The sequence below is a fragment of the Chamaea fasciata genome, unplaced genomic scaffold (assembly GCF_029207755.1).
Source record: "Chamaea fasciata isolate MVZ Bird 193981 ecotype frontalis unplaced genomic scaffold, bChaFas1.0.hap1 SCAF_2, whole genome shotgun sequence".
NCBI lineage: Eukaryota > Metazoa > Chordata > Aves > Passeriformes > Sylviidae > Chamaea > Chamaea fasciata.
Genome location: NW_027094087.1, coordinates 51,504,968 through 51,528,462, shown reverse-complemented (window position 1 = coordinate 51,528,462; position 23,495 = coordinate 51,504,968). Strand labels below are relative to the sequence as shown.

Genomic DNA, 23,495 nt, shown 5'->3' with positions numbered 1-23,495 from the left:
TTAATACCTAATTACAGGACACACAGAAATTAAAAAGACATTAGAGAGCCTTACTACACCTACCTCTTTCTCTGGCCAAAATCAGAGCTTGCAGAAACTGCTTCACCCTGCTCCTGCATGTTGGCTTCATCAGGTCTGTGTGCCTGACAGCCACTGCAGGAAAGTGCCTCTACTCAAAGGCATGCTTGTGAGCAGGGTATCTGCTGCTGTTCTCCACAACCCACTCACCAGAGCTCTGCTACAGCTGGCTGATGCAGAGCATGGCTGCCACTTCTGGAAGGTTTCAAGCTGTCTCTCACTAAAATGATCAGAGTACCTTGTTTTGGGATAATCCATTACCAAAAGTTTAAGTGTTTCATTTCCGGAGTATTTCTTACACCCCACTCTCTTGAAGACCACTGAATAACACTCACCTAAGAGTTGTCATCACTAATACCTATTCTATTTTTCAAAAGAACCAGGGCAACAGTACCAGGAGAAGTCACACCAAGGACAACAGACCCATCTGTGGTAAGAGGGAAGGAGTTAACTTTTTAGAAGTAGCATGCAGAAAGTAAAGGTGCCCATGCCCAGATGTGCAGTGACATTTCAAAGAGGAATAACATTAAATGTTTAGCTCTGCAATGAAATATTAATCAATCTGAATTTACTGTCAATACGTAGCAGTGGTATTCACCTCTCTCAGAAGAGTTACTCTGGTTTTGTCATGAGCTGGTGAGCTGTTTCCCAGCTCCTCAGTCTGTAGGTTGTTATGCCTGCTCATACTGTCAATATCAAGGAATGTGAATTATAGGGCAGCTTTCTGGGCCAGCCCAACTCTCAGGATGTTTTAGCTAATGGAGAAAGATCACTGAAGCATACCTTTCCAGGAGCTAATTTTGTGTGACCTGTGACTTGCAGTGTAGCCGTGCTTAACTCGCAGCTATGAAACCAGAAATCAGAGACCTAACAGATGACTAGATAAAAGCTGTTGAAAAATGATAGCTGTCAGCAAGTAATATAAGCTGAAAACTTATTTTTAAGCAATGTTGATATGAAAATTTAGGCACTTGAATGAAAATAACTGATTTAGAAAAATTCCAAACGTACATCAGCACTGTGTTGATATTCAGTTTTTCAGCAACTTCTGTTCCAGGTAATAGATATGGTTTTGTTTTCAGCTTATCCTATATTAGGAAGATTGACATCTAATTAAATGTTTATTAAGCCTTGCACTTCTCCATTCTTTCTTCCTCTCCATTTTTTACTCCTACAAGATACTGATCTTCCTGGTGGAAGCCATTGTGTTCACGGGTATTCTGTCACTCCATACCTGGATGTTTCAGGAGTGTTTTTTTTTTTTTTGTGGGTTTTTTTTGTTTGTTTGTTTTTGTTTTTGTTTTTGTTTTTGTTTTTGTTTTTGTTTTTTTTTTAAGGCAAATGCTTTTTACAAAAGATTCAGCAGCCTATTTCATATGCAGCTTCCTTTGGGAGCCACAGTAAAACTCCTGTGAATGCAGCACTCAGTGCTGGGTACTTCACTGGCCTACATAATTAGGAAACATTGCTGGCTGAACCTCGTTCAAACAGATGATTTCAACAGTCAAGAAGTAAATGTACTTAGAAGCAAAGCCTGCTGTTCCTTTTTCATTGCCTCTCAGACAGCAAGACCATTCAGAGCTGCCTCAGCACAATTACAGAATGTTCTGAGCTGCTTGGAGCCATTTCAGTCAATCTGAACATTTATTTCCTTTCATGGCAATGCAGAGTGAAGGTGCTGACAGACCCTAAACACATTGCTCAAGCTATACAGCAATTCACAACCCAGCTTCTGGGGCAGGTGGTTTTAAGCTGTCCAGTGTGGTAAGGAGCACAGGTATTGCTCCCTCATGCTGATACTTTAACCAGCTACAACACTGTGGATGAGGAGAGATCTCAGGACCAGTGGTAAACTGGAGATCTTCTTTTTCTCCTTTACATCATGGGCTCAAAGAGAGGCCAGGGTACCTGACACCAGATGACTGTAGGCCACTGAAAGTATGAGATAAGCAAATAAGAAAAGTGATGGAAAACTTTTCTGCACGCTTTGGACAGCATTTCTGACAGCAGCTGAAATGGAAAGGTGAGAGCCTTGAACTCTAACTGCCACCCCAACTGCCCTGACTATCAGCTGGGCTTCACAACGCTATGAAAAGATGTCATCCTCCCAGTAAGGAGGAAACATTTTCCATATTAGCACTTTTTTTTTTTTTTTTTCCTGCCTACTTACCTCTAGGGGAAAAAAACCAAACCTGTGTTGCCCAAGCTTCATTGTATTAAAAATCCACCTCCCCTCCAAAAATCAAGTAAGGCTGACAAATGTCCTGAAGACCTTTTTAATGCCTAAGAGTCATGCATTATGGCAACTGTTTACTGTCTCCTGAATAATGCAGTGTGTGATGGCAATTTGTTTTGTAGGGAAACAATGTCACCTCAAGTAGCTGAAGGATATAGTAGCAACTTTCCCACATTGTCAGCTATGTCAGTTCCCCTTTATCTCTTGGCTTCTTAGTACACTCCTGTGTCAAAAATTAGCACAAGTGAAACAGAAAATGGACAAAAACATGTTAAATATGCTCCTGCAATGCTTTGGGGATGTAGCTGTTGACTTTACCAATATAAAAACTAGAATCTGGTAGAAACATATGCTTTTTGCAAAGAATATGAGAGCTGGCTTTTGAATGATAGGCCCCATTGCATTATTATTCCTAAGGCCTGAGGATGTTTCTTTTCTGGGTACTAACAGAACTTGAGGTTTCTTAAGGAGGCTTTGGATTATAGGCACAGCATGGGCTCTATCTTGTGAGTCATGTCTAATGAAAAAAGTCAAGGAATTCTCAACTGTCATCTGATCTCAGTTCAAGACTAAACCTCCAAAAATCTCCATAACACTGGGAGATTCCATAGCTTTTTCTGATTTGTGGATCAACTGCCTGTGGAGAAGGGCATCTAAAAATAGCTGAATGATGAAGGGACATGCAGGGGAGCTTTAGCAATGGAGGAGCAACCTGAGGGAGGAAAGAAGAAAATTGGACGGTTTTCTGAAGTGTTACTGCTGCTGACAAAGTATCCACTTATTCTTAGCATCCTACAGTTCAGCACAAAAGGGCTGAACTTAGAGGGAAGCAACAGATTTCTCATATCAATATATCTTACACACTCAGTTATGCTAAATTAAAACCACTAAATGAACAATATTGAGACTTTTCTGAGCAGTGGCTCATGACCTTGGGCATGTGCACTCTGAGAATTGAGATAAACTAGCCTTGGCATTCCAAGAGGACCAGAGCATGAAAAACTGAAAGTGATCACAGGCTGATAGAAGCCGCAGGGTATCAGGATCTACATACACCTTACTAACACAGGGAAATGTGCACGTATGTGAGACCTTGCATGGCTGGAGCTGGAAAGGCAGGCTGAGCTGAGGATAGTTTTGGCCCCAGGGTAGCCAGGTATGCCTATGAGATGCTGCCCACCTGGTGAGCATGATGTCACCCATCTTCACTGCAGCATGTGTCACCAGAGCCACCCAGATCCCGCCCTGCTCCCTTCCAGGGCACGGGACTCTGCTGGGTCTGGTTCACCACGGCTTTCCTTTTGTCTCACTTAGCCCAGGCAGCCCATGCTGAAGGCAACTGCCAGGGCTCTACAAAAGCCCTATGCCTTCACACAGAGAACAGAGGACATACAACAAGGCAACCTACTTCACTGGGCAGCTCTTAGCATTGCTACACCATGGGACCACACAAAAGGACCCCACAAGGGAGGCAGAGGAGCCCACTGAATAAATGTCCTTATAAATGTCAAGCATCTTTCTTGGCACTTTTCAGCAAATGCAGAATTTTTCGGCAGGTCTCAGGTGGACTTTGAGAAGGTGCCTAGTGGCTCTCCCCATTTGAGAGGCAGGGAAAAAGAGGCAAACACTAATGTAATGAGTGCCCATGGAAGCCAAAGGCAGAACCAGACCTATGAACCAGGCTCTATCAAAGAACTGGCTTTTCCAGGAAACATCACTGCTTCCTGGTGGGGTCTTCAACTGCATCTTCCAGGTATTATGAACGTGCCTTGACCAACAGCTTCCAAAGTTTCCATTCTATTACGATGTTCCTCAGAGGAGGGAAATTTCCTTCCAGGTGACATCTGGCTTGACACCACTTCTCTTCCTGGATGCGGTTGCTATGACAGCTACTCCTGGTTTGGCAAACCCTCATCCTGCCAGTTCTCTGCAAAACAACTCTTGAATATCTTGTATTCTCCGGGACATCAAAATATTCTCCTGGTTTTAGTCTTTTAATCTTCTCATGTCTGTGTCTTCTTTTGTTTGGAATCAGTGATGTTAAAGCAGACTTGTGCTGCCAATATTTTAACAGCAGATTTCAAAAAAAATATCCCCACCTCAGCCAATGACAGATTTAGAGTGCTGTATTGCTTAAGTCGCTGAGAAGAGAGGCTGGGGAATATTCTTTTATGGTTTGCCTTTGAAAAAAAAAGCTCTTACACATAAAAATCAGGAAGTCAATATTACTTAGCAAATAAATGCAGCTTAAGTGCTCTTAACTGGAAGTAGTTACCATAAACCTTCCTTTTAAGAAATCTGCTGGGCATTTTTCTGATGCTGTGAACTGGAGTTCTGGGTGGACTGGCAGAATGCCTGTGTGTGCAGGACTGGCCACTCAAAGGTGTTGTTGGGAAAAGTCATTTTAGCAAATGTTACTGCCCACAGGGATATATATTCTTTCACTGTCCCCCATTGCCATTATGAAGCACACAAACACACATAACACATGGGCATTATCTTTGTTTAAATTCTTGTCAGCTCTGGTGTGCACATCTCCACACTCTTAAATGAATTAAACTCAGATTCCCCTTGCCCCCTGACTTATCTACATTGATTTGCATGTTAATAAATCTCCTTCCCTCAGTCAGTTTGTTCTACCCTCTTCTTGATTTGCTCTCCGTGGTAACTTTGATTGAGTTCCTTGCCCCCAGCTCACAGTACAGGTAGGAAACTGAAGCAAGGTGATGCAGGGGGGAAGGTGACTCTGGTGACTGCTTTCACCACCATTGCTATTTCACTGGTTAAAGCCAGGATGAGCAAGCTGGCTATCTTGGATGCTTTGGATGCCTTCCAGGGATGGATACTGTTCTAACCATCTTCCCTTCCCTTCCCTTCCCTTCCCTGGTTTTCAATACACACTCAGGTGTGTTCTACATCCATTTATGTTTTGCTCATCCCTGAACTCTCATGGTTCCCCCAGTTCTGTAACTCTTCCCTCCCCATTCTCAACAAAGTTCAGCTTTTGGCTTAGATCTCAGCCTATCCTGACTGAGGAAGCCAGCTGAGAGAATGAGCAAGTGTAGAAATAGCCATTCACTCACATCTATCCCTTCTGGAAGCTGTAAGACAAAACTGGCCCCTCTAAACCAACAGCTTTGTTCGCAAGCAACCAGTCAGCTGTGCAAGGATCATTCTGCCTATCTGCTGGCAACTTGTGTGGGTAGTCTGAGTCTGAGCAGAACTCCTCATGGGAGGAAGCTTTCCAGTGCCAAAGAAGAGAAGGCTGGCTGTGCGCCACAGCCCCCAGCAAGTTCTGTGAAAAACATGAAGCTACTGGTCCACTGAATCTGGTCCCTTGTGTCTTTGCATGTGGCTTCTTTGGCTCGGGGCACTCTTTCAGAGTGTGTGTTTGGGGCAGGAGGGAAGCTGCTGCCATTGTTGTACAGTTTCAGCTGAGTTTTCTCAACTTCTTGGTTGACTGCCAAGGACTAGGAGGCTTAATTTCCCACCCTGGAGTTTCTCTCCCCCTTAGTATCTTCCCATCTGCTGTATTTCATGTTGCCCAGGTAAAGCTATGCTTGCCAGCCTTCCTCTTCCAAAAATACTGCAGTTTGTTTTGGTTCCTCCAGATTGTGCTGGCTTTGACTCCCTGTACTGTGACTACTGACTCATGGTCCTGCTGGTCACCTCTATCCGATTCCAAAGTTTTCATCATCTTCTGCTCTTTGCAGCTCTGTGCAGACACATTTGCCTCATAATACTTAGCAATCTGTTAATGTGGCCACTGTAGAGATCAGAATTTATATTTAGTAACATCACTCATTGGTACAACATTTTTTCAGTAAAAGAAGTCTAAAAAAAAAAGAGACCATCAGTTGCTCCCATGTTTTTTCTCCTCATAGACTACAGAGAAAAATATTCCTCTGAGATTTCATAAGCAAGCAAACTGAACTACATGCTTGGAAACTTTTTTAGTTTTTATTTTGCATACATTTCCCAGGCTCTCAGATTAAAAAAATAGCTGACACATACTCTGATATGTTATTTGCTGAGTGCTTTTAAATGAGTCTAGAATTGTGCACAGTGGAACTGAGAACTTGAACACAAGACAGAGAGGAATTAGCTTTATTCTTAGTCCTCCATGCAGGATGTAAAAGAAAGCCAAGTCTCATTTACAGCACTTGTCTTCATGTCTACCTGGGTGTCTTTGCACATGTAAAAGGCCAAGCTAGCTGATAGGACCTCAGTGGATCAGCTGCATCTGACCAGCTTAAAGCAGAGATCCTTTGACAAGCCTCATGTTGTAGCTACAACTTAGCAGCTGGGATTGCATGGTTTAACCAAGTACTACCAGCTGCTTGCTCACTCAACTGCCCCCACCCTGGTGGGATGGGGACGAGAATTTGAAAAAGGTGAAAATCATGGTTTGAGATAAGAACAGTTTAGTAATTGAAATAAAGTGTAATAATAATGACGTTGATGTTGGTGGTGGTGATGATGATGATGAAGAAGAAGAAAAGGTGAGAGAGAAAGAGGAAAGAATAAACCCCAAAATACAAGTAATGCATAGTAAAATTGCTTATCACCTGCTTAACAATGCCCAGTCAGATCCTGAGCAGCAATTAGCCCTTTCCAGACAGCGCCCCCAGTTTGTATACTGGGCATGACATGCTAAGGCATGGGATATCTTTTTTGGCCAGTTTGGGTCACTGTCCTGGCCATGCTCCCTCCCAGCCTCTCGTGCACCTGCCCACTGGCAGAGCATGGGACACTGAGGTTTCCTTGGCTTAGGGTAAGCACTGCTCAGCAGAAACCAGAACATCAGTGTGTTATCAACATTATACTCATACTAAACCCAAAACTCAGCACCATGCCAGCTACTAAGAAGAAAATTAACTCTATTCCTGCCAAGACCAGTACAGAAGGATATGATGACAACTTGCTCCAGGTGCACAATACACATGTGAAACCTTGCAGACCCCTTATCTGTTTCTTGCCTGAGGAACAGAGGCCTTCAAATAAAACAAAACCCACAGATTAAAACCCATTCCCTTGGAAGATTGCCAGATCCCATTCTGTCCTCCCATTACTCTTTTACCTTCAAGCTGGCCTTACTGCACATATTCATTATTCATTCCCTCTGTCCCAGTTGTGCATGCAGCTGGTGAAATTTAGCAGCCGCCTGGGCCAAACCTAGCCCATTGCTTGCACTGCCTGCTCCATGTTCCCTGTACCATGTCCACATCCCAGTGCTGGCTCTGCAAGGCTGGGATGGTTTCCACATGCTGTCATCCTCCTGTCCCTTGCTGGGTGCTGCTGGGGTACCCACCCATCAATTGTACCAAAGCACAGATTGAACACAGCAGGCGCCAGAGCTTTTGGTAATTGCACCCCAAGGCTACGAAATTCTCTGACAGCAAATCACACTGACAAACACAGGCGGCAGCATTTCTCCCTGCTGAAGCATGTCAGGCAGCACAGTTGGCATTCGTGCCCTTTAAATCTGACAGCACTGTGTCAGCCCTGGAGGGGCAAAGCTGTTTCATGAAGGCGTCTGCTGCCTTTTCAGCTGCCAGCAAATACAAGGATTGGGATTCTTTGCCCATCCCTTCATTTGCTGTCAACTCTTTCTTGGATCATTGTTTTTGCTCAGAATTTACTGCAATTCAGGTGTAAGTGGCAGCTATATCCCATCTCTGGTCTACTCAGGTTTCAAACAGAACAAAACTTTATCGCTCAGCCTCATAGACTTATTTATCCCATGGGAAAATGAGAAAAAAACAGAGATTAAGAGACAGGTCCATAGAGTTCTGACTCCAGATGGCTGGCTCCCAAGTGAAAATAAGTCTTTCTGATCAACCCCTAGCTGATATATTTAATTAACCCTGCTTCATCATTGTTGATCACTTTTTATTTTTTGCCTCTGGGTCTTGTAAGGATCATAGCCAACACACCATCTTTATGAAGAGTGAACACTATGCCTGTGGTGTTATCCAGATTTCCAGAAATGGATTCATGGTCATTTTCACGAGTATTTTCTGTGTCACTAGTTAATGTGAACACTCCCAGGTCAACAGAGTTTCATCATCAGACTGGCCATAGCGGAGTTTCTTCCCTGTCAGAAACTGCCTGGACACCCAGGGTAGAATGTCAGTGCAAGAGGCCTAGTGATGAGAAGGAAACACAGATGTGAGCTGAGGACCTGAAAAGAGCCTGGGAATGTAGCTATGAACAGTGAGCTTTTGGTGTCTGTTCTGTGGACAGTGTCCAAAGGACTGAAGGATAAACATCTTTAACAATGACTGGAGTAGGGACAGTCATTCCTTATGCCTTTTTTATTAGGCCACAAGCAATATTTCAAACAATGGCAGCATTGCCAAGGACTCACAATAAAACCAGAATGATACTGTTGTCTGTCAAACATTTCCAGTATATCAGATGCACACTGGGCTGTGCTCTAAATATTTTTTCTGCATTTTTCAGGGAATACTCTTGTGTGTCCAACATGAATTTGCTGAAGCTCTGTGAAGAGCAAGTTCTTAAAAAACTCAGATGTACAATTCTTATCACTTCTCCAGTTTTTATTTCTTTTCTGTTTCTGGTTAACCAAGAAAGCAGCAATAATTCCCTTAGTGGCCATGCATGTGTCTGAGCTGGAAGAGGACCAGGGGCTCTCCACCACACTTTGGAGTGCAGTGAGACCAGGTTTGTGTGGCTCTGGCAGGGCATGTCCCATCTCCATGCAGGCTCTGCAGCTGCAGGTGGGATTCACCTCCAGGGCAGGCTGATCTCCAGCCTTACCAAGTCACCAAGGGTCTCTCAGTCTGTCTCAAGGTTTCCTGGCAGCCTTTGATGCACACCAAAAGGATGGAAATCTGTGTGTTGCAAGAAAGAGAATAAAGTGCCATGGAGGCCTTTGTATCAGCTTGAAAATAAAACAGATACAAATTCTCACGTAGTCAGTAGGTCCATCACCCTTAGGAGTTAAACAAAGCTGCAAATATTTGAACTTGTGGCAGTAGGTAAACCCAGACATTCTGGACTTCAGAGATGGGTAGGCTGGCAGAGCTCCTGTAGTTTTAATCTTACTTCACACAGTCTGCATAGCTAGGGATTAATCTCCATACTATTGCTTTTCTACCTAGGAACAGGAAATGTTATTCACCTGTGTCAGAGAAGAGTTCATGAGGATTAACAGGGATTTGGGACTTTTATATAACAGATTTACAGAATATTTTGAGTTGGAAGGGGCCCACAAGGATCATTGAGTCCAACTCTTAAGTAAATGGCCCATACAGGGATTGAACCCCCAACCCTGGTGTTATTAGCACCATGCTCTGACCAGCTGAGCTTAGCTCATAGACTTAGGGGTGAGGGGTTTTAAATGACCTAAGGCTGAGCATGAAATAAAACTGGCCATGCTATATGCTCCCATTTGAAATATTGGCATCAGAGGCATGATGATTTGGAACCAAGGTGCTTTTTTCCCCTCCTCTTTTTTCTTGCCATGGAGACTGAGGGGCTGTAACACTGCCATGGCCCTGACCTATCCTTGAACAATGGGAATTTGGTTTTCTGTAACCTCCCATCAGAGAATGCAAAGCATTCAGTGCATTGGCATCAAAGGTTTGGCAGCAAGGAGGAAGCCAAGCAGTTTGGTTTCCTCAGTTCTGCTTTGGTCTGACCTGGCTCTCAAAGAGAGAAACAGATTCATGGAAGAAGTTCTCCACCTTAACACTTTCGGGTAAGTAATTAGCGCTGAAGTGGCTGCCCATGACACAGTGTCTGGGGGCTTTTTGCCTTTGACATAGCTGTTCAAGCTGTGTCTTGACCCCATTGTGCCCAGCAAGGACAGGCACATCTCTCCCTTTCCCCTGATCCTGTGCATCTTTGCTTCCCTTCAAAATACCCACAAACACTTCAAACTGGAGACATGGCACATGCTGACTCGGTGTGAAGCTGAAAGACGTATATTCATGAAAAAAAATTTCACAGCCGGTGCAGAAGGGTGTTAGGCCATTGAGAAGATCCCACTCTGACTGAAATCCGAGGCCCTAACATGGAATCATAGAATGGTTTGGGTTGGAAGGGACCTTAAATGTCATCCAGTTCCAACCCTGCTGCCACGGTTAGGGACACCTTCCACAAGACCAGATTGTTTAAGACCCCATTTACTCTGGCCTTGGAACTCTGCCAGGGACAGGGAATCAACAATTTCTCTGAAAAGCTTGTGCCAGTGTATCACCACTTTCAGACTGAAGAATTTCTTCCTAATATCTAGTCTAAAGCTACCCTCTTTCAGTTTAAAGCCATTCCCCTCTTTCTTATCACTACATGTCCTTGTAAATTCCTTGGAGTGTGTTCAGATGGGCCGAGAAGATCCCATTTCCCCACCTCAGTACAAGTGTACAATAAACACAGCCTGTTTAAGGACTGAAAAAACACCAGAAGAAAGTTTTACCTGACAAGCTGTCCCAGCTGGCCTCTGTGCAGCCACAGAGATGTGCCATGGGAACAGGAGGCTTGCTCACACTTTATTCCTAAACATCCTCCATTGACCTTTCAGAAAACATTCAATGTGAAGAGTCTTTCCCTCCATGCACACTCTAATGTATTGCAGTGACAGTAATCTATTATGTAGATTTTATGGATCACTTATACAAATTACAGTGAAGCCTCAGCCTAGACTGTGGTTTAAAATAGATTCTGAAATAACAATACAACAGTAACAGCAATAAAAACAACAGCAGCAATAATAATGAGTAGATAAAAAATTACCCATTAAGGTTCCTTCTCTCTAAAAGTACTATATAATAAAAAGGTATTTTTAGCCTGAAAATTATTTAATATATTTTTGTCTTTATTCTTTATGGTTTCAAATATATTAGTAAGGTTCACAAGTCCTACAGCATTTTAAGACACAGAAAACCCACATTTTTTCTGAGCTATCAGGTTACTCTTGTATGAAAAGAAGTATTTAGATTTGTATTTTTCAATTTGTTGAAACACATCATCCTGCAGAGGAAAATGTCTCTTTTTAGTAATGCAGTGTATTAGAGGTCCCTTAGAAGGGAATTCTCAGCACAGAAGTTTCATTGTCAGTATAAGAAACCTATTGAAGTATGTATTCATTTTGTGGTGACTACAGTTAGGAGTCCCCTTTTTTTGAACAACTTGAATCTCATTAAGAGTTGTGCCATGCTCAAAACAAAACACTGAGTCTTTCTTGTCTAACTAATTTAGCCGGTGCTGCTAAGAAACTTATACAAATTACTTTATGTGCAAAGTATTCTTCTTGTACCACCTGAAAGCAGCCATCTGTCCTTCTGCCTTTCCCCAGTGAAGACTTCGAAAAAAATTTATTCAGTTTACACCAGGCCTGTTTCTCCTTTGCTTTCTGACTGATGCACTTGTCTGAAATGGCAGAAAAATCCTCACACCACAAGTGGTAGCATTCTGTGAATAGTCACGAGTGAACTCCCTCCCAAATCTAAGCAACTGGACCTTTTAGAGGACTTGAAAAATGTAATGCCTCTGCCTCTTCTCCCAACTGTTATCACCTTTTCCATGCTTATGGGTGACATGTGGCAAAAGGCACAGAAGGATGGGTTCCTGCCTCCCCCCTAACAGAAATATTCCATAAATTTCTTTTGAGGATTACTTACTTTTCCCACTTCACAAAAATATTTTAGAATAGTCCTTAATTGGAATTAAAATATAAAAAGTCATTAAAATGTAAAATACTAGTACTAAATAGAATATTAATTACCATTTTTACCCAGAGATGTAAAAAAAAAAGTGGAGGCATCACTGACTGCATATGTACATAATCTTTTCCTCTGGGTTTGGTTTTTTTTCATGGGTTTTTTTGGGTTTTGAGGGGTTTGGGTTTTGTTTGTTTGGTGGGGGTTTTTTGGTTGTTGGTGTTTTTTTTTTGGTTGTATCAGGTGGGTATTTATTAGCTCAGCAAAGATATCCTAATGCTTTGAAACTCCTAAATGTTTTCAAGATATTTACTCCCATTCAAAGAACTGACATGTTTGAATTGTTACCAAGCAAAGATGGATGGGTTCATTAGGAAAAGCCCAAAGCACTTGGATGGGAGAGGTCAGGCTGGAAAGGGTGGATGCCTTCACTTAGAGGCAGGACCCTGAAACCTGGCAATCCAAAATTGGTGGCAAAGTAAGCCTGTGAAACAAGGGCACACACCAGGAGCAGACACAGCCACAATAACTTGGTTGCCATGGCATATAGAGTCAACATTACTGGGAGTTTCTGATGGCATGTCTGCAGCTCCCCTGCCTTTTGTTCCTTGATGTGCTTTCCTATAGCTAAACCACAATAGAGAGAACTTCTTGGAGCATCCAACTTGATTAATAACCTCTTTTCTCTGCAAAATTATTGCTGGGCACATTCACTAACTAATCTTTATTATTGTAACTGAATGCTGCAGAAGGATATAATCATTCCTAACTGCAACTGCTTTTAGGTAAACTGAGACACCAGTCCATAGTACTCAGTATTTGCAGCCACTTCTGTAAATTACAGGCTTTTGATTCATACAGTTAGAGTCAGATGCCTCATAGTAGGAATAATGTCACTTAATAGTGAGTGTCTGAGTGATAGATGCTTACACCTTAGATAATCTTCTCTGATGTGAGTGAAGAGAAATAGGCTTTTTAAGGGCTTGGTCCTAATTTCTCTCCTTACCTTAGCCTGAAATTAAATTATTCCTGATCTATACTCCTTGGGAGAGCATGTTTCTAAAAGAGCTTGGCTGTGTTTGTCAGATTAACTCTGGACCCATAAAAAAACCTCAGCCACATGCTGACATGTGCTTGCCTGTGCCCTTTTTCCATGGGCTCCTTAGCATGGTTTTCATTTATGCCAACCCACATTCTCCCAGTCTTTGCCCAGGCACAGCCCTGTGATTGACATTCACATAGGGATATTGTCATTGGGAGGGCTGAAACAGGGATGAGAGGCTCAGTGAAGCAACAAGAGTGTACCTGCATGGACGTGTGCATACCAGGCTACTTAGACTTGGGATCTATGTATACTTCCATTCAGTTTCACTTATGGGCTTAGGGCTAGCTTTTTATGTGCTTGGATTTCTTGAAAACACAGCTAAAATTGTAACAGCCCTGCATGTGGTTGGATTTTGTATGCTGAGCTCCATTTCCCTATGTGGGGGTCTTTGAGACCATGGCACTTGCTCATCCAAGAAAAATTATGACCTGTCATTCTTTCCTGAACTCCCTGTCACCTGAGCAATGTGGGGCACAGATAATGCCCAGTGGTATCCTGCAGCTGTGCTGAGTGCCTGTGGCATCCCACTGGATCTGACCATCATTCTCCCTTGATTGGGCTCTAGCCCTGGCTTTGACATGGAAACAATTTGGTGCCTTCAGCAGATGGCATCAGGTGCTTGAAGGAGGCAAACAGGCACTGGCTGCCTTCACGGGTCTCCTTGCAGGTGTCCCTCAAGAGACACCAGCAGGTTCAGTTCTGAAGGATGTCCCTCAACACACCTTAGAAATGTTGAGGTGCTGTTAATTCAGACTGCTCTGGCTGTTCCTGCTCTCCAAGCACACTGGACCTTCTCAGGACTCCTCTCAGCAAATTCCCTGGGCTGTCTTTCAAAGATGTGCAAAGGAGCACATTCGAATTTCTTGCTATTTTCTTTGACTGCCTTGTCTTTACATCATGAGGCAGGAGGAATAGATGGTCTGGCATCATGTTACTCATTGGATTATACCTCTTTTATCCAGTGCTGAGACACCATTTCGGGGTTGACTCCAGCTCTTTTTGTCTTCTCCTTCTTCTGGAGTACCTGATCATGTCTATCAAGCAGGAAAGGAACTACTCACTGTTCCAGTGGTTGAAATTGAGACAGTTATCATTCTGATTGCCTTCAATCGCCTCCTTTAATTAGTTGCTCTTTCCTAACAGCTAGGATGCATGGACTCTACGTGGGCTTCTGCCTTCACTTATATCTAATTAGTCTCTATTAATGTTTACACTTTGCTGTTAGAAGGTGTTTGTCCTTTGAACACCACCTTGGGTGTCATATTCTAATTTATGCTTCTGTTTGTTGGTTTTATTTGAAATTAGAATTGTACATATTTAAGGAGTTTTGTTGGTCTGGTGTTGAGCAGCTGCAGCCCTCACACAGGCAGCATTGTGCATCTGCCAGCATGAAAAGTGATACGTAAAATGAAGTGTGGTATGCAAATATTGCAATTAAATTATCTGATTAAGGTTTGATGTTGCAAGAACACGCTCCTCTACAGGCATTTTAATGTCCCTTTCCTCCTTGCTTTTGTGTGTAAACTAAAAGCATGTTCCTGATGACAACAGGAGCCACTGAGGAACAGAAATCTAGTGTTCCCTTTGCAAGCTATACACACTTTTAGCAACTCCCATGCTACAGCATGAGATTTCTCATCCACTGCTTGGCAGCACCCGATTTGCACTGCCATGGTTTAGCTAATTAGCTGTCAACGTATTCAGAGTCCACATTTGCAGCTTTATTACCAGAATGAAAGCCACATGAATCTTCTTTTCTTTTGGTGGGTTTTATTTCTTTGCTTCTAATATAAGGCCTTTGGACTTTTTGGATTTTCTATTTTTATCGTATTTTCCACAGCTCTATGTGAGCAATTATTGCTTGATTTCTGTAAACTTCAAATGTATACCACCTGCCTCCATTAGTCATCACTGTTTCTCTGTCAAAACTCATTGGTGCTAAGTGACTATTGCCAAAGTAAATACAAAATGTAACTGGAGAAGTAGAACACACTGTAGTATTTGTTGGTTTTGCCTTTTTTTGAGGTTACTCTGTCAGCAGTCATGCCGAGTGAGGGCATTTTGTTCTTTTGTTCTTTTTTTTTGTAGGCTTACCAGGCATGCTGTTATAAAGGATTTTAATGCAAACATTTACATTTCAGCTAGTTATGGCTATTTTCAATCCTTTTCGAGCTTTGCACACAATGAACTGCTTGGCAATGCAATAAGCTTCTTTCCAATAAGTGCTTTGCACCTTTTTACATTTTTAGGAGAATACTGCTCTTTGCTGTCTTATCTGTGTCAGAGGGCCACATGAAAACCTGTATCATGGACCATTCCTCAATGCTCCTGTCCTCTGACATTACTCCAGATACGAGGCTACAGCTTATTCTACCTCTAGACAGAAGGGAAATGTGTGCCATGCTGAAGTTCATGGCAAAGTTCCTGTTGATGTCAAGGAGGCCAGGTTTTCATTCAGAGAGATTTGGCATCAGCTTCACTGGGGAAGTGTCAACATGGACTGCACTGATAACATTCTTATTTTGTCAGTGCCAAAGCATACACCCACTCTATGTCCAAACAGGAGAAGAACCCAGATGGTGTCATGTCACACTGCCATCCAGATTCATTTCAAAAGAGTTTTAGTGCCAACTCTGATCAATGTATTTAAAATGTTTTACTCTAAATTACTATAATGCTCCAGTAGACAGATCCTAGGATATATGGCACACTTAACAAGATATGCATAATAATTATTTGCAGCTGAAACAACTGGCCAAGGGCTCTGTAGGAGCCCTTCCCTCCTTCCTTCCTTCCTTCCTTCCTTCCTTCCTTCCTTCCTTCCTTCCTTCCTTCCTTCCTTCCTTCCTTCCTTCCTTCCTTCCTTCCTTCCTTCCTTCCTTCCTTCCTTCCTTCCTTCCTTCCTTCCTTCCTTCCTTCCTTCCTTCCTTCCTTCCTTCCTTCCTCCGTCCCCTCCCCTCCCCTCCCCTCCCCTCCCCTCCCCTCCCCTCCCCTCCCCTCCCCTCCCCTCCCCTCCCCTCCCCTCCCCTCCCCTCCCCTCCCCTCCCCTATCCCCTCCCCTCCCCTCCCCTCCCCTCCCCTCCCCTCCCCTCCCCTCCCCTCCCCTCCCCTCCCCTTCCCATCCCTTCCCATCCATCCATCCATCAGACGCTACAGGCTGAGTAATTCTAGGGGTGCAGGGGCACAGGTTTGAATTTCTTCTCTTGTCTTTGTTGCTCTGTAGGAAAATGAATATTGAACTGAGCAGGAGAAGTCTGGAGAGCTTTTAGACCAGAGTTGTTTTTACTTCACTGCTTAATGAAACTTAAAAAGCAATTACAATTAAATTACAATTGATTAGAGTTGAGCCTGAGATTCTAAAACATACAAATAAAAAACCTTTCTCTTAAAATCAGTAGTCCCTAATGAAACCTAGCTGTATCTTTTTTCATTCTTACATAACTTCATAAGAAAATAGAAGAAAATGCAAAGAACTTCCTAGAGTTTAATTTTAACTTGTATTACTGACTGTGATGAACTTCATAGACCAGATCCTGCTTTAACTGAATCCAAGGCAAATCCAAAGCAATTCCATTTACTCTGACAGATTTATTTAGAAGAGGACTGCCTGACCTTCCAGCATCATGTTTAAACTGTGTGCAGCTAAAACAAATTCAAACTCCCCTGCAAGCTATGGTGTATTGGAAATTTTTCACATCTTTTTTTGCCTGTGTTCAAAATAAATCACTGTGTTCCCAACACTTAATAATCTTGGGGTTTTGAAAGAATTCTCTGCACAAAATTTAATGTTTTAATCGCTTTTTGAAAGTAAACTGTAATATGTATGTTAAGACTTGGTATGTGCTATGGAGGTTCATATTTATATACTAAATCTATTATATCTATGTTGCTTTTACTACTCTTAGAACCATTCTCAGCATCTTTTTGTAGCATTCATGGCTGAGGGAAGTGAAGAGTCCCCTGTTGGCAAAAGTAATGCATCTTTCATCCTTGGATCCTGGCCAAGGGCTACGTAGCCTTGTGATTAATATGTTAGCTGCATATTTACAAGGTAGAAAATTCCCCTTCTGCTGAGCTTGTACTCTTGCTGATATTAGTATTTTCCATCTCTTGCTGTTGATTATGGTTTTCCATTTTTTTCCAGAAACAAAAATGAGACAAAAAAATGCTCAGACGTATCTCCACATATTTAATACAGCTGAATTAATGTAAATAGAAAGATGAGTCTGACATTTTATCACATCATGGAAACACAGGAGCCCTGTTATACACAAGAGAAGCATCTCACTTACAGCTTTGAAATATGATTTCCAGAAACATGCTACAATTTTTCCATGTTTCATCTCTCAGGTTTTTGCTAATGAGCAAAAACTCAGTGAAATTTCTGCTCCTGTAAGATCAAACATTCGACACTAAAGAAGTGAGGGAACCCAAAATATTATCGTGAATACCTGGCCTGATTCCTTGTAGGCCTGCTTTTTTTGTTGGCACGCTCTCAGGTCTGCAGCTGAACTTGTAGTACCATGTATTTTTTTACCAGTAACCCCAGTTACCACCAGACCCTAACCCAGCTTGCTTCAACAACAGCTCTTTTCTAACAGCGTTTCATCCATTACATTTCATCCAGCCAAGTACTTATTTTCCCAACTTGGCTTCTTGTTTTCATATGTAAAATGTTTTGGATTTGGTATGTATTTGCTGACATCTCTGTAGGAGGTGGTAAACTGTTGACATTAAATACCAAGACAATTATTTTTGCTTATGGAAAACTGTCTAATGTCTGTTGCAGCAAGGCAGCAATATTTTTCTGTAGGAGTATTGTCACTTTTAATAAGCACCCTAGTGGTTTATTTTTCAGTGTGACATCTGTCTCTTTCCCTTCTTCCATTGAGTTTACGTAACGTTTGCACATAGTGTTTGGTTATTGTTTTTCTTGCTTGTTTTTTACCTCTACCTTTCTAAAATTTACTCATTTATGAAAAGGAGTTCTTTACTGTCTCACTTGCTGTAGGTTGTTATTTATACTTTCTTCCCCCATGTTTTCTCTTATAATTCAGAAGGGGAAAGCAGACTGAAACCTGTAAGTAGATTTGCTGTCTACCAGCATTTTCAAACCCCAGATCCAGACCACTGTATAATTTTCCCAAAAATCTTGGGAGCTCCTTTCAGGGCCTTGAAGATGAACTGAGGGCCTGAAATCCAGAGAATGAGTGACAGAGGGTCAGAGAAAAATGGAACTAAAGCCAAATCCTTGTTACACTGTGTGGGTCTATGCTAAATCTGGATTACATTAATGATGTTTGTCAAGGTAAACCTGTTCTGAATAGTTAATTTCCCATCCCTTTTAGTCCATTGAACCAGTAATTGTCTTGGGTACAAGACACAATGTTAGTACTTCGCATTTGATCCTTCAACTCCCATAAGGACAATCTCAAGTTCTCAGTAAAGTGCCTCAGCACAAAACCTGTGCTGTAATTGCAGGCTCTCATTTTTTAGTGTACATCTTGACCTGCAGGATAGCTGTATATCCTCCACATTTCTCTCTCTGACTGTTTGCTGGAGCAATTTAATAAAAGGCTGCAAGCACTACCTGTATATACAATTTAAGTAGGTCAACTCTGAAAAAGTGCTGAGTTCTCTAGTGGTTGGAAGCAGTAATCACTATTCATGAGCCTTGCCTATCACTCAAGGTCTTGTTTAGATCAGACAGATCTATTGTGCCAGCTCCTCTACAAAGGCATAAAAAGCACCTCTCCCAAAGTCTTTGTAACAAGAATTTTAGAGTAGGTAAAGTAATAGAAGGAGAAGGGGAAAGATGAGGAAAAAGCAACAGTGAGCAGCTAGAGACACCACTTAGTAGAATGTCTTAGATGTATTGCTTTTGTTTAGATCTATTGTTTTTGTGATGTAATGTGTGAAGCCAAATTGTGCTGCTACAATGCACCTTTTGTAGAGCACAGGACCTGAAAAACAGGTGTTATTTGCAAGAAACTAAGGGATTTCTTGATCTAGGTGGTTACAAGTCTTCTTGATGGGGGGTTATGACTCTCTACCCTCTAGGCATGGCAGATAATCTCCTTGTGGAGAGGAGCAGGGATCCAAAGCTCTTACCCTCATGAGGACAGGGCAGAGAGTAGTAAGAAATATACCAATGACTCATTTCTTCCTATGAACCTGATCTGTTGCAACAAGAAGATGATAAGGACCTTTAGGAGGACAACCTTGACCATTCTAATGCTTCTGGGCAATCTGAAAAGCATGGATCCATGAAGTTTCTAAGCTACTTTAATTTACAATCTGATCCTTAATAGTTGATATTGTCAATAAGGATGCTGCTAATGATGACAGTGAATGTGAAATGTTGCTCGAGTTGCAAACAACGCTTCTTAGAAACAAATATCTGTATAAGCAGCTCATGCATTAAAGAATTTTTGAAAACTTGGAAATGATGCAGAGAATAGTGACAACAACTTTTGAGGAATAGAGAAATGCCTTATAATGAGATATGAAAGGAAATCCTTTTGCTCATTGCATGCCAAACAAAGAGGCAACCTACATTCTAACAGCATGAGAAAATATTCAAGTTTTTGTTATTTTTCTTAGCATGTCAGAGAAAAACATGATAAAAACCAACGCAAGGCTATTAATGCCAATCAAATAAAAGTTAGGAGTAAAACATGCATTTTCAGCAGCAAGGATGAATAACTGCCAACCAAAGAGGGCCACATCTGCTTTTGACTTCGTCAAGAGTGTTTTGGTCTAAAGCAAGCTTCAGTAAGACTGTGGTGAACTTCACATGGAAGGGGAAGCAAGGCACACTGTGCATTATTCAGAAATTTTAGCTACATCATCTACACAGTTCCCTCCAACCTCATAGTCTAAAGCTCTGGTAAGGTTAAGTGCCACAGAGAAAAGCTGTGTTTGAGAGGAAATAGTCCAGTCTCTACTGAAGTTCCCCTGGTATTCAGGATGATGTTGTGCACAGCCTGATCCCTTGATCCTCATAAGGCAAAGGGAGCAGGAAGGAACAGGCAGGACAGAGACTTCTTTGGTGCGGGTGATAGCTGTGCTAAAAGAACAGTTCTAATTTCAGGATTGTTATTCTTGATTTAAAAGACACTGACGACTTAAAGAATGTTTTCTTATGTTTCTGAAAACTGTGATCTACACAGCAGACATTTTTGGGGGTCATCAGATATTCAATCCCATTCTGAGCTCCATCAGTCTACGGCTGTAGTGCTAAGGACTAATTACAGATTCTGGCTTGAAAAGCATGGACGTCTTTCTGTATTTTGAGTCCCAAGCCCATGCAAAGCAACAAGCACAAATCACATGTGCTGCAGCCTGACTGTTGAACCAAAAAAATATCCAGAATCATTGCAGGAAGCAACTCTCCAGTATATGCTTGATACATTGAACAATGGACCCTCTGCCAATGAGGAAAATGGTATAAATGTCTGATAAGAGCTGTAAAGATGAAGCACTGTGCAATAAAGACCAGAACTGTGCTGAGCAAGCCAGCTGAGAGCAGCCTACACAGGAAGCAAGAGAGAGGTCATCTCTTGTCATTCATGAAATTATGCTCGAAATCAGAGTCAGAGGGTAGCAGAGGAGTCCAGTGCAAGGTGTTAGCAAGTACACTGAGGGGGAGTATCTTAAATTTTTGAGAGATAAAATGGATAAAGAAATGATATTTTGAGGCAAAGGAAAGCATTTAGAGTTCTTGCAAACTCAGCAATTGAACTGAGTTGTAGCTGGGTGGGAAGGCACTAATCTTTTGATTTAAGAATTTCTTCACTGTTTGTTTTCTTGCTGGTATTGCCTGAAGTAATAAAATTAAATGGTTCAGCTTTCATATGAAATGAAAGTTGAATCCTGTTCTTCCCCTGTGTATAGATGAATGCACTCCACTAGGACTCATATCAATTTGGAGCACTTACTGCTGAAGTTCTTTTCAGAGCATCTCATGTTCAGATGACGAAGCCCTGCAGCACAACTGTGAGGCACAGGAGAGCAGAGCATTGCCTTCATTTGTCTGACAATGGGCCAGCAAGGTATAGGTAAGGGCTTTATCATGGCCACAAGATCAGAAAAAATAAAATGGGACTGAAATATCAGAGATGCCTGCTCTCAGCCCTGTAAGAGAAGCTAATATGGCCTAGAAAATCCTCCTACAGGTGGGGAGCAAAAATGTATGATGGGCTGTGGACAGTATTTTTAATACTTCATTGTCAAGAAGAATGATCAGGACTCTGCCATGAACCATCTCAGGATCTTCTCAAAGGTTTCACTGGTGACCTGTGTAATGGACTATAAAACAGGACTGTGACATTTCACAGATGAGCTGAGAAGGGCTGCAAAATTTTTTGGAAGGTTAACCATCCAAGAATGTTGACAAATGGATTGAAAGAGAGAAAATAAATAGAATGGTTCGATTGCAGCAAGGACAAGTTTCACTCAAGCAAGAAAGGGGCAAACCCTGGATCATGTTAAGGAAAAAGCAATTTACTTGGGCCTGCTGTGGATGAAGCAGGGGAAGGCTTTGGATCTGCTGGCAAGTGTAAGAGTAGCCCTAAGTGCTGGTACCTACATCCCACCCTGTCATATTTCCCCCTGTTTTAAGAGTTTTTTCTACTTTAAAAGGGTCTATTTGCTTAATTTTTGTTCCTCTAGATAAACATGGTTTCCATGGAAGGGCCTCCCCTAGAATTTACTATTGAAAGGAATTAGATTCAATTTCCCTCTAAAGTTTTAAATCCCATTTTTTATACCAAAGCCCAGCTTTACAGTAAGCCCCCCATTGCAGAACATGCGTGGAGTTGCACGTGCATTTTAAGAGACTCCCTTCCCTGATGTGCTGCTAGAACAGAGGAGAGCTTTGAAACATCGTGGCAAAAGTTTCTTACAAATTGTATGGAATCAGGAGCTCAGACTACACCAGGCATAAGTTCCACCGAGGCTTCATCCTTTGAGTTTACCATCTGTTATTTAAAGTATGAGAGTTGCCTCTTCTCAAAGACTTCAGCTGAACCTGCTGCAGTGCAATTTAATTAAAACACTTGTTTGGAGGGGGGTGGAGTGGTTTTTGCTAGCTGGAATATATCTAGGAGTAGCTAGGAGCATGGTTCTGTTCCAAAAACTGCTGTAGAGCCATTTGAAAACTTGTACTGCCTGAAGAACTCACATTCCTTGTGGTTATTTCTGACACATGAATGTTACAGTCATCAAAAATGTGAGAAGCATGTGGTAAAACTGGCAAAATCTTGCTTTTCAAGATATTCACTGGACTTCCTGCCTGCAGCCAAATGAAGAAGAATTTTCCAAATTAATATTACTGTCAAGGAGTTAAAGTTTTTATTTGATTTTTCTTTATGCTTCAAACAAGTTGCAGCCTAAGGTACTACAGACAAGGCACAGGGTCAGGTATTGATTCACAAGACATAAAAAGTAGGTTTATTTTCCTCCATTTTGATTGTGCTAAAACTTGAGCCAAACCTGTTTGTGAGGATGTGATAGTGGCAGGAGGCCCAGTTCTGATATTCAGCTAAGCAAAGCAGATTTCTGCCCAAATCTCAAACACCACATATGTGAATGATCAAAAACGTACTTTAGGGAAAACAATTCCCCAGCTTTCACACTTCCTGGCTTCACTGGATGGAGAAAACTGCTGGAGTTGCCAACTGCAGCCTGGGAAAAATTTTTGCAGTGGAGTGAGAAAATCTGACAGCATGAATTTTCAAAAGTGTGAATGTTTATATAGGAAAGCCTAGAAGAAGTTCTTATTTTGCAAAAGTTAATTTCTGAAGATTGTTTAATGGTAATTATTTTCAATAACATGCTGGAGTCAACCTTTAGGAAGTTTTATTCATTGCTTTCAGTATTCATCCCAGACTACTGAAGCATTTGTTAAATCAAATGAAGTACAAATACTGGGATCTGAGAGAGCAAAACAGAGCTATCAGGTTTTACTTTTTTTATATAAATGGAAAGTAATTTCCAAAACACCCTAAAGTCAAGAGAAAAGTTTTAGCAGTTCTATATTGCCCTGCAGGTACTTTTGTGTTTTGCTGACTACAGCCTCCAAAATCTGGCTTAGCATTGGGGCAGACGATTGTAACATGTCAGGTAGAAAGAGAGCAACTTCTTTCAGTCTTTTCAAATTTGCTGTCAGGAAACTGAAGTTGATACCAAAGGACTAGAAAGAAAGAGCTCAGTCATTTCAAATTTGGGGCTGGAAGCAGACTTTGGCTGTCTGGATGAATTCATGACTGGAATACAGCATCTTGGAATCTAGTGAAAATCTCTTAGAGACAACAGATGAAAAAAAAGAGTGAAAAAGCTGCATGCATGAAACCAAACTTGTTGCCAGGTCAGTGCAACCTTGCACTTC

The 23,495-nt window shown here is 41.8% G+C and overlaps 1 protein-coding gene across 27 annotated transcripts in view; it reads right to left on the bottom strand.

The window, feature by feature from the left end:
• The window catches only part of LOC136285193 (uncharacterized), a 134,279-nt gene that overhangs the window by 26,221 nt on the left and 84,563 nt on the right, over nt 1–23,495 (bottom strand). The window contains exon 7 of one of the 27 annotated variants that reach the window (XR_010719379.1): nt 8,707–9,171. The exons of 25 other annotated variants lie outside the window; for them this stretch is intronic. The gene's annotated coding sequence lies outside the window, so the exon portion shown is untranslated. Of the gene's footprint in view, nt 1–8,706; nt 9,172–16,234; nt 16,323–23,495 lie in introns of those variants that run through there. One more of the 27 variants, XR_010719380.1, reaches the window with a different exon arrangement.